The sequence below is a fragment of the Galleria mellonella genome, unplaced genomic scaffold, assembly GCF_026898425.1.
Source record: "Galleria mellonella isolate WM207_F2 unplaced genomic scaffold, CSIRO_AGI_GalMel_v1 utg312, whole genome shotgun sequence".
NCBI classification, from domain to species: Eukaryota; Metazoa; Arthropoda; class Insecta; order Lepidoptera; family Pyralidae; genus Galleria; species Galleria mellonella.
Genome location: NW_026442074.1, coordinates 1,705,365 through 1,715,869, shown reverse-complemented (window position 1 = coordinate 1,715,869; position 10,505 = coordinate 1,705,365). Strand labels below are relative to the sequence as shown.

Genomic DNA, 10,505 nt, shown 5'->3' with positions numbered 1-10,505 from the left:
GATTTTAAAATATCGGAATTAAGTATTCCGAGGGCGGCGGAAAAGTTTAAAAGGAGAAGCGTTTTAAAAATTGGTCAAGTGCGCGTAGATCTCGCGTCGATGGGTTCTCTGATGTCGTCGTTTAAAGGGAATTGTTAGTAAGTGGAAGATTAATTCATCAGGTCGACCTCCAAACGATCTCCCTTGGAAACCATCTCTCAATCTTTTTTTAACCGACTTAAAAAAAGGAGGTTCCCAATTATGTTGTAGTTTACTAGACAGCGTAGCGGAATTACGATTCCGCTACTTGGCAACTCGGACAAAGTTCGGACTGCATCGGACAATACGTGTGGAAGCAGTATATTCTGAGATTATATATATATCAAAAATTATGTATATACATATTAACTAGCAACCCATTGCGACTTTGTACGATTTTTTTAGACATAATAAAGTATATGTATATCCGCGAAAATATAGCTCTTTATATAGAAAGAGTTTTTAATATAGGCTAAGTATCGTTTAAATTTAACATTCAGATAGAAAAATATCAAGTCTGTCTTCCATATTATAATATTAATAGATTTTACATAAATAAGAATTGTCACGGCCATAGTAGAGTTAAGGCGAAGTTTTCCACAATATTCCGCGTCCGTGCGTCGTGCCTCATAACTGGACGGCGGTGCGGAACTGCAGTCCGCTACTTGGCAACTTGGACAAAGTTCGGACTACATCGGACAATACGTGTGGGAGCACAATCTTAGATATTCATAATAAATTCTATAGTATGTTAATAAACAATATGAATATAAAACACCAGTTACCAGAGGGAGACTTTGTACAAAAGTCGATTGCTTGGGTACCTCTGTCCGTGTTTTAACCGTGAAGCAGTTGTGTTTGCATAGCTGTGTTTCGGTTTGAAGGGTGGGATATGGCGTGAATTTACAGGGTACAGAGGAATAACACCTGAGTCCTCAGGAATGGCAACGCATGGGGGGTATCATGGGCGTAATAGTATACTCTGTTATGTCCATGGTACTGCACATGTCTATAGGCGACGGTTACCACTTTCCATCAGGTAGACCGTCAGCTTGTTTGCCATTCTATGTTGCGTAAAAAAATAAATAAGGAAATAATTTTACTCTAATTCAATTAAATCATATTTCATTTTTTATTAAATCTGTTTCATAATCAACAGGAAATAGATAAATATTATTTATTTCATAAAAATCTTCATGCTACGTACAAGAACTGCTTCATATCAACCGTTATCTGTCCACTGTTGGACATAGAATCCTCCATAGACTGTCACAAAGAACGAGACTGTTTCTTACGGCAATTTGTCAGTGGGGGGATTTTTACAGTATTTGCCACGCTCAGCAGGCGTTTATGTTGATGTTTTAAGAAGGACGCTGCTACCAATCCTTCGATCATTAAGTCCCCTTAGTCGCCTCTTACGACACCTACGAGAAAGAAAAGGCTGGTCCATTCAATGGCGAGACTGCCGAGACACGGAATATTTGCACAGAAATTAGAAAATACTTTTCAAATGCTACATTTTTTAAATTTTGATATATTGAATTAATAACAGAAAAAAAATAACAGAATACGGAAATTGCTCTGAAATTTTTTTAAGGCGTTTACATTGTTGCTATTATAGTAGATGGTAATTCGAAATGAAATTTTTTTTTTATACAACGACTTTAAAAATCTCCTAGCAAACGACTTTTGTACAAAGTCTAGCTTTACTGGTGAAAATATCAGATCGACCAAATAGGCGATTGAAGAAGGGCCAAATTAAAAGCCTAACCGGCGACCGTATATGAATCTGGAAGAAGCTTTGTTTGAATCAGTTTGACGTTCCAAAATGGGAGAGAGGCGTGACAGATATGTATGTATGTATGTAAATATCAGTTTAAGTGATATGATATACTATTTATGATATGATTTAATTTTAGTATAAATACCTTTATGAACATTTTCCAAGAAGTAATTATTGTCACTTAATTATAATCACGTAATCGTTTACCTGTACCTGTATATTATAATAAAATAAAAAAAAAAAAAACAAAATAAATAAAATAATATGGAGAACAGAAACAACTTATTTAAAAATGTAAAATGTAAGTAAAGTGAATTTTATATTTGGTAATAAAAAAAATCTCTCTCCCTGTCTCGTTTACTTTCTTTTTATCTTTATTTCTTTCTTTATTTTTGTATCTTTCTTTTGTAGACTTTTTTTTGACGAAATAATTGTATTTTTTTCGCACACTTTTTTTGAATCAAGCACGAGTAAATCTTAAAAGGTTTTTTTTATACAACTTAGAATGGCAAATGAATGACGGCCCACCTAATGGAGAGCGGTAACCGTCACCTCTATAGACATGAGCAGTACCATGGATATAACAGGGTTTATTGTTTCGCCCATGATACCCCCCATGCGTTGCCATTCCTGAGGACTCAGGTGTTATTGCTCTGTACCTTGTAAATTCACGCCATATCCCACCCTTCAAACCGAAACACTGCCATGCAAACAAAACTACTTCACGGTAGAAACACGAATGGGACAGAGGCGTCCTAGCAAACGACTTTTATACAAAGTCTCCCTCTGATAGGTGATTTTTTTAACAAAATCTTTTACTACATATTTGCTAAATTCATTGTTACAGTTACGCGTCTGGCTCGCGTTTATCAACAGCCGACTAATCTTATGCCACCAGAAAAGCCGAATTCATCAAGTTCACCACCATCAAAACCAAAAGAGGACAGCAAGAAGAATAAAGGTGTTAAAGCAGCTAAAACTACATAAATCTTTCAAAGAATAAGAACTCGTGGCGAATAGCGGTTGTGGAGTTGTGTACATCTTTTACCATTGTCCATTAACACGTGTTTTTGCCGTGACACATCCATGCAAGAACAGTTTTGTCGTGGCAGAAACACGAATAAGACAGAAGTGCTCACAGATAACATTTATATACGACATCATAACGTTAAAGAAAAAGGGATATTCCTTTTAAAAAGGCCGGCAGCAAACCTGCAATGCCATTGGTGTTGTGGATGGATTATGGACGGCGGTAGTCAGTTACCATCAGGTGAGCCGCATGCTCGTTTGCCTCCTGTGTTGTAACAAAATACGTCTCTATCTAGTGAGTCTGATGGTTTTTTTAATGGATGATAGTGGAATGATAACTTCGTCTGGGCTATTGGTATACGCTGGCGGGACACCAGTAAGGGATGATAGGTGAGAATGAAAAGGCAGGTCAGTTAGTTCATCGTGATGAATACATCTAGAATTCAGCACGATGGTTTCCAGCAATGGGACCGGTAATCCGCATTACTAACTATACTCCCTCTCCCCCCTAACTCTGATGGTTATTTGCCTATAAAATCAACATTACACCGCCCCTACTTGCTGCCCTCAGGAATGGCAACGCATGGGGGTATCATGGGCGGAACAGTATACTCTGTTATGTCCATGGTGCTGCTCATGTCTATAGACGACGGTTACCACTTTCCATCAGGTGGGCCGTCAGCTTGTTTGCCATTCTAAGTTGTAAAAAAAAACACTATACCACTAATAATTAGAAGAAAAAGAAATAAGCACTAAATACACTTTTCTTTCTTTTTTTTATTTTGTTTTTATTTTTCTTTCATACCACAAATGTGGTCAACAAGCATACAGCCCGTTTGATGGTAAACGGTCACTGTAGCCTATAGACCTGCTACACTGGGGGTAGTACAAGCGTGGTGCCAACCTTAAAGAAACCTTAGGTATACCATTTTTGAAAAACTCCATATTGTACTCTCTATGGAAACGCGAGCTCATTCTATAGCTTTAGGGTTTGCGCCAAAAAAATCTTCTGAAACCGCTATAGCTCACCATTTTTTTTTAATGGGTGATAATGAAATGGTCCCCCCGCCTGCGCTAATGGTATACGCTGGCGGGGCACTAGTGAGGGATGATAGGTGACGATGAAAGCAGGTCAGTTAGCCCATCGTGACGAATTGCACTAGAATTAACCACGATGGTTTCCAGGGGGAACCACGTGGAGGTCGACCTGATAGGGTTTATTGCTAGTAATGGGGCAATTAGACGCCATTACTAACAATCCCATTCCCCTTGATCAAGCTTGTGACGATAAAAGGTAACAGTGGGCATTATTTTCAACAATTCCTCTGAACACAATCCGCTATACAAGCAGTAGAATATTCAAAGGCAGGTAAAGTCTCACCTTGGACTTAAGAGCGCGATACCACGTTTTGAAAAAACGTAGGTGATTTTTAAATAGAAGCAATGAATATATGAGTACATTCTCCTATAATTATGTCACATATTTTTCACCACATCTGCCCTTTATACGCTTTCTGTTTTTACCTAATGGTTAGCTGGTAGAGAATGCCGTATGGGATTAAGCTCGCCACTTGTACAAAATTTTATTGTGCAATAAAGAATAAATAAATAAATTCGGCAAAAATAAACAAAGCGTGCAAATATTTGATTATTTCTGAAATATATTTCATTATTTCAAATATATAATGCATTACTACGTTATAAATAACCATAAAAGATTGTGTTAAAAAAAACTGACTTTGATTGTGATAAAACCAGTTGTTTTTATTTAAAACCTAAATTACTGAAATAATAGTTAAATTTAACAGGTACTATTTACCTGTAAAAGCTTTTTAGTCGCGTTAAATACCGATTGTGTATTTAAAAATATGTATTTAAAAATTACTAATAAAATTTTGATAAAATTTACATGACACCAATCTGTAAATGTAAGGGGGAAAAAGGGATTGTTAGTAATGGAGACTAAGAATCCCATTGCTAACAATATATCCAACCAGGTCGACCTCTTCGCGGTTCCCCCTGGAAACTATCATGATTAATTCCTGATGAATTCATCATGACGGGCTAACTGGCCTGTTTTCATCCTCATCGATCACCCTTCACTGGTGCCCTGCCAGCATATCCCATTAACGCAGGCGAGGTTACCACTCCATTTTCATCCAATAAAAAAAAAATATCTGTAAATGTATCCTTTTAGATAAAAAGAAAAATTATTTTCCACATTGGTTTAAAACTGACAGAATTATGAGGTAGCAAATATAATTTTTTTTTTATACATCTGACAAACAAACAAGCTGACGGCCCACCTGATGGAAAGTGGTAACCGTCGCCTATACACATGAGCAGTACCATGGACATAACAGAGTATACTGTTTCGCCCATGATACCCCCCCATGCGTTGCCATTCCTGAGGACTCAGGTGTTATTCCTCTGTATCCAGTAAATTCACTGCCATATCCCACCCTTCAAACCGAAACACAGCCATGGAAACACAACTGCTTCACGGTTGAAACACGAATTAAGCAAACTGAAATTTTTTTTTTGACTTTTTGATGTTGGTAAAAAATAAATATTTTTGTTTTGTTTATAATTAATTAATTTAAGTATGTTTTTGTAGACAACGCATTATCAATATGACGCGAATTTTAAGGTAAATTACTGAAAAAGAAAATAAAAAATCAATCAATCACTTTAAATGATTTGATTACTTATAAATGACGTTAGTTATAATATAATAACATATGTAGACAATAATATTTTTACTGATGAATAGCTTTTTTTTATGGGTGAAAATTGTATGGTAACCCCGTCTGCGCTAACGGGATACGCTGGCGGAGCACCAGTGAAGGGTGATAGATGAGAATAAAAACAGGCCAGTTAGCCCATCATGATGAATTAATCAGGAATTAACCATGATAGTTTCCAGGGAGAACCGCGAGGAGGTCGTCCTGGTTGGGTATATTGCTAGCAATGGGATTCTCAGTCTCCATTACTAACAATCCCTTTCTCCCCACTGATGACTAGCTGTATACCGCGGTTTTGCCCAATAGTATCTATGTGTTAAATTAGGATATAGCTACCTTTGTACCAGGGGGGGGGGGAAGGAATGTTAGAAATGCGGACTACCGATTCCTTTATTAGCGATATAGGATATATTGCTACCTGGAAACCATTCTGTTATATTCCAATCACACGAACAAAGTCGCGGGTAAAAACTAGTAAAACTATAAAAAAATGCAAATATTTTTAACATTGTAGAAGGATAATTTATTATTATTAATTAACAGTCCATGGAAATAATTACCGAACGACCACAACTGGTTAATTTCTTTGTAGACCGTCTACAGTTTGTCCTTTTCGACTCCATCGCAATATATATTGTTGTCTCACTTTAGCGGAATTGGTCATAGTTATCATGTCCGAAGAAAAAAGACGTCACTGACCTCAATAGTGTTCGGTTTACTATAATAAAGTTGTAAAATTATGCATCGAAATAATGTTAGCTCTTATCACTTTATGTTTAAAGTTGATAATTGATTGGCAAAACAAGTTAGATATAGCCGTCTAATAGCAAGTAGCGATAACATTGCTTTGTGCCAAAATGGCCACACTTCATTCAGTCGTCGACTGTCTTTTCGCATGGACCGCACAGTTCTTTGTGATTCCATTTTCGAATTTTACCGTGTTATTGTTTTTTAATGCAAAATAAATACGGCCAGTGTCGAAAAAGTTGTTTTTCCTTTTAATTTTGTGTTTTGTTGCCAGCCAGTCATCGATTTTTATTTGTAAGTTTTGGTTTTTGTTTTTATTTTTTTATTTTTAAACTTTTCGGGGATTGTCTGCTAATTTTGCGCTTCTCTTGCATTCAAGCTTTCTATTATAAGTGAAGTTATGTCCTTGACAGCACGTGCAGGATTATGACTAAGACTTTAGGGCTAAGTTATTTTTGTATACGTTTAATTTATCTATACTTAAATGTAGTCAGTTAATTTTGTTCATAACTCGATTCCCAAATACGATATAGATAAAATATAACACTACAAGTTCTATGCATCTATTTTTTTATTATTAGCTACTGCCCGCGACTTTACACACGTGGATTTTAAATGTAAAACCAATGGAATAGATCCCTTCTCGATTGTATACAAAAAAAACATATCAGTTGTTAGCTGTCCACTGTTGAACATAGAGTTCTCACATAAAGGGGAGTTTTGACAAAAGTTGTTACGCTTAACAGGCGGGTTGGTAATCGCAGTTAGGCTTTGGTGATGTAATAACAGGGACGCTGCTGCTCATACCATTAAAACCTGAGGGTCTACCATGAAATGTTTTCTGAAATTTCGAAGCCAAAGGAAACAGAAATTTGATGTTAATATTACATAATACATGCCGTTTGGAAATATTAAAAATGTTAAAATATTGTTCCTTTGGACTTTTATGATAGGATGTATGACGAACGAAATGTTAAACTCCATTTATTGGTCCGATTTTGGTATAAACAAAAACACGAAATTATATCGTATCTAAATTTAATGAATAATGTAAAAGAACACCACAGGCGTCACAAAATACACTGTGACGCCATGGCATTTTTCATGTATTGTCATTAATGTCTCCATTTCTCTGCACTTTGTTATCCATACGTTAATATCACAATAGGTAAGCTTTACTAATTTCTAATTATATTTGGCTGATAACCTATTAGTTTAATCACCAATTGGATTAATTTTATGCAAACTAGTGTTTCATAATATTTTTTTTTATCAATAAATCGATAATATTCAACTAAACTAATGTAAATAGATAGATAGATAGATACTCTTTATTGTTTCCTCCATAAGATTACAATAGTAAACTTATTATAAATACAAAGTAAAAATATATAAATGTAAATGTTGAACAATCTTTCGATAGTATGGATACAGACGCATAACACCTGAGTCTTCAGGAATGGCTATACATGGGGAGTATCGTGGGCGAAACAGTAAACTCTGTTATGTCCATGGTACTGCTCATGTCTATAGGCGACGGTTACCACTTTCCATCAGGTGGGCCGTCAGCTTGTTTGTCATTCTAAGTTGTATAATAAAAATGTAATCGATAATATGTATTGTTTTCCCGGCATAGAATTGGCTACCTCTTCCTTCCTAGTGGGTGTCGTAAGAGGCATTTATTTATTTATTTATTCATTAGTACAAATATGTGTACATGGCGGACTTAATGCTAATATGCATTCTTCCCATCAACCATATGTCAGAAAATATTTAAATGCGGTACTAGTAATTATTGATATACATACATACTAAAATTACATATATAAACGAATAAATATATATGAATAACAAATATACTTACACATATATGATATATAATATATTATACAAAAAAAGTTTGGGAATAATATAAAGCACTTACTGCTCGGATAAAGATAAAAAGTGAGCGTGAACGCTTTTTTTGAAAGACGGTTTAGTTGGTAGTCTCTTAATGGAATTAGAAAGCGCGTTCCAGAGTCGTAAAGAATGTTATTTATTTAAATAGAGTTTAAAGCGTAACCAGTAAGAGGCATCTTCTTCATCATCATATTCCTACAAATTATTATTTGGGGTCGGCATAATATATTTTTTATCCATATTACAAAAAGACTTAGCTTATAGTTTTACCAGCCGCCTGCCTGACGTCAGTCCTCTTTGGGAATGCATTTATTGGTGGTTTCCGTCACCTACGGTATGGAGGAAAAGATTGAGGAAAAAAAGTTTTATAAATAAAAGAAAAAAAAAACAGATTGGAAATGATCCGAGATCGGCATTATTATGACTTCGTTCAGGCATAACTTGCCCATCGTAAATGTATTTTATTTATTTTAATAACTTTATTGACCGAAAGAAAATATGGTACAAATAGCGGACTTAAAGCTAGTAGCATTCTCTACCAGTCGCCCTTTGGAATGAACAGTGAATCACGAACGCGGTGCTTCATTATTGGGATAAGTAAAGAAAATAACAATTGATGTATACTTAAGTAACATAAAATAATAGTTATAACCCCGGCATAGAAAAAACCACCCCTTCCTTTCCCATGGGTGTCATAAGAGGTGACTAAAGGAGGGCGAGGGATGGGCAGCAGCGTCACTTTTAAAACATCTCCAAAGCGTAACTGCGGTTTTTTGTTTTGATGGGTGAAAATGGTATGGTAACCCCACCTGCGCTAACGGGATATGCTGGCGGAGCACCAGTGAATGGTGATAGATGAGAATGAAAACAGGCCAGTTAGCCCATCACGATGAATTCATCAGGAATTAACCATGATAGTTTCCAGGAAGAACCGCGAAGAGGTCGACCTGGTTGGGTATATTGCTAGCAATGGGATTCTCAGTCTCCATTACTAACAATCCCTTTTCCCCCTGCGTAACTGCGGTTGCCGATCCGCCTGCCAAGCGTGGCAACTACTGGTAACACCCCCCTAGGGTGGGGTATATGTTCAGCAGTGGACAGTTAAAGGCTGGTATGATGATGATTATTGTAATATAAATACATATATAAATATAAATAAATATGTTAATAATAAATAAATAAATAAATAAATAATATCATTAATATGATGAGTTGTTGTTGACCATTGTTGTAATGACTTCATGTCGCCGCATGGACTTTTTTTTTTACATAAATTTACCTTTACAGTTCTAAATATACGATAGAAGTCAAAACAAAAAGTGACATTGTGAAATCACTACATAATTTTTTACGCTACGCAATATTTTTTTTTTAAATTGATATTTAAAGTGTGTCAATAGATTTCATAGATAAAAATAGATAATGTATTCCAAATTATTAATTTATAATATATTTTTTTTTTTATAAAATATTATACAAATTGAAGTAATCTATGTCAAAACAATTGAACGATTCAACAAAGTTAAAATATACTGTTGATGTATTTTTTTTATACCACTGAGGTGGCAAACAAGCATACGGCCCACCTGATGGTGAGTGGTTACCGTAGCCTATGAACATCTGCAATACCAGAGGTATTACGCGCGCGTTGCCGACCCTGAAGAAACCTCTTTACCCCCCTTTTGAAGAACCCCATGCTGTAGTCTCTTGGGAAAACCTCGGCAGGGAGCTCATTCCACAACCTGAGTGTTCGTGGCAGGAAACGTCTCTGAAACCGCGCGCGCGCAGTACGCGACCATTGAATTTACCACGATTTGACCATTTAATATTAGTTTTAAGATTATTAGCAATGGGGACGATAATCCTTCTACTTCTCCAACTGAGCATCATCCGGAATTTTCTACTTACGAATTTCAAATCGATTTACTTAGTGATCGTAAAACAATAGGTAAATCACAGAGCCAGATTTAGAAGACAGAATGACGACTTACTAGCGATAATTGATAAGGAAACACACGCATATACTAATATTTACTGATTGTATGATAATAAACTTGTAAAAAAAAAAATCGAACGACCCGTGATAAAAATACTTTTGTTACCATGATCAAGATAAAGTATCTATCTAGATAGGAATAAGAATGTTTTGGTTTGTAATTATTAAAAATAGTGTCCCACAAAAAAAAAATGATTTCAATTGTGCCAAAAACTAGTTATTTGATCTAAAAACTAAACAACTGAATCGATTTTGATAAAATTTCTTTGACACCAATCTGTAAGTATAT

The 10,505-nt window shown here is 35.6% G+C and overlaps 1 long non-coding RNA gene across 1 annotated transcript; it reads left to right on the top strand.

Moving 5' to 3' along the window:
* Nucleotides 1–1,905: 1,905 nt before the first annotated feature.
* On the top strand, nt 1,906–3,608 carry LOC128200910 (uncharacterized). The gene is made up of 2 exons (XR_008252960.1): nt 1,906–2,102; nt 2,649–3,608. It is a non-coding gene; the product is annotated as an uncharacterized LOC128200910 (long non-coding RNA).
* The last annotated feature ends 6,897 nt before the right edge of the window (nt 3,609–10,505 follow it).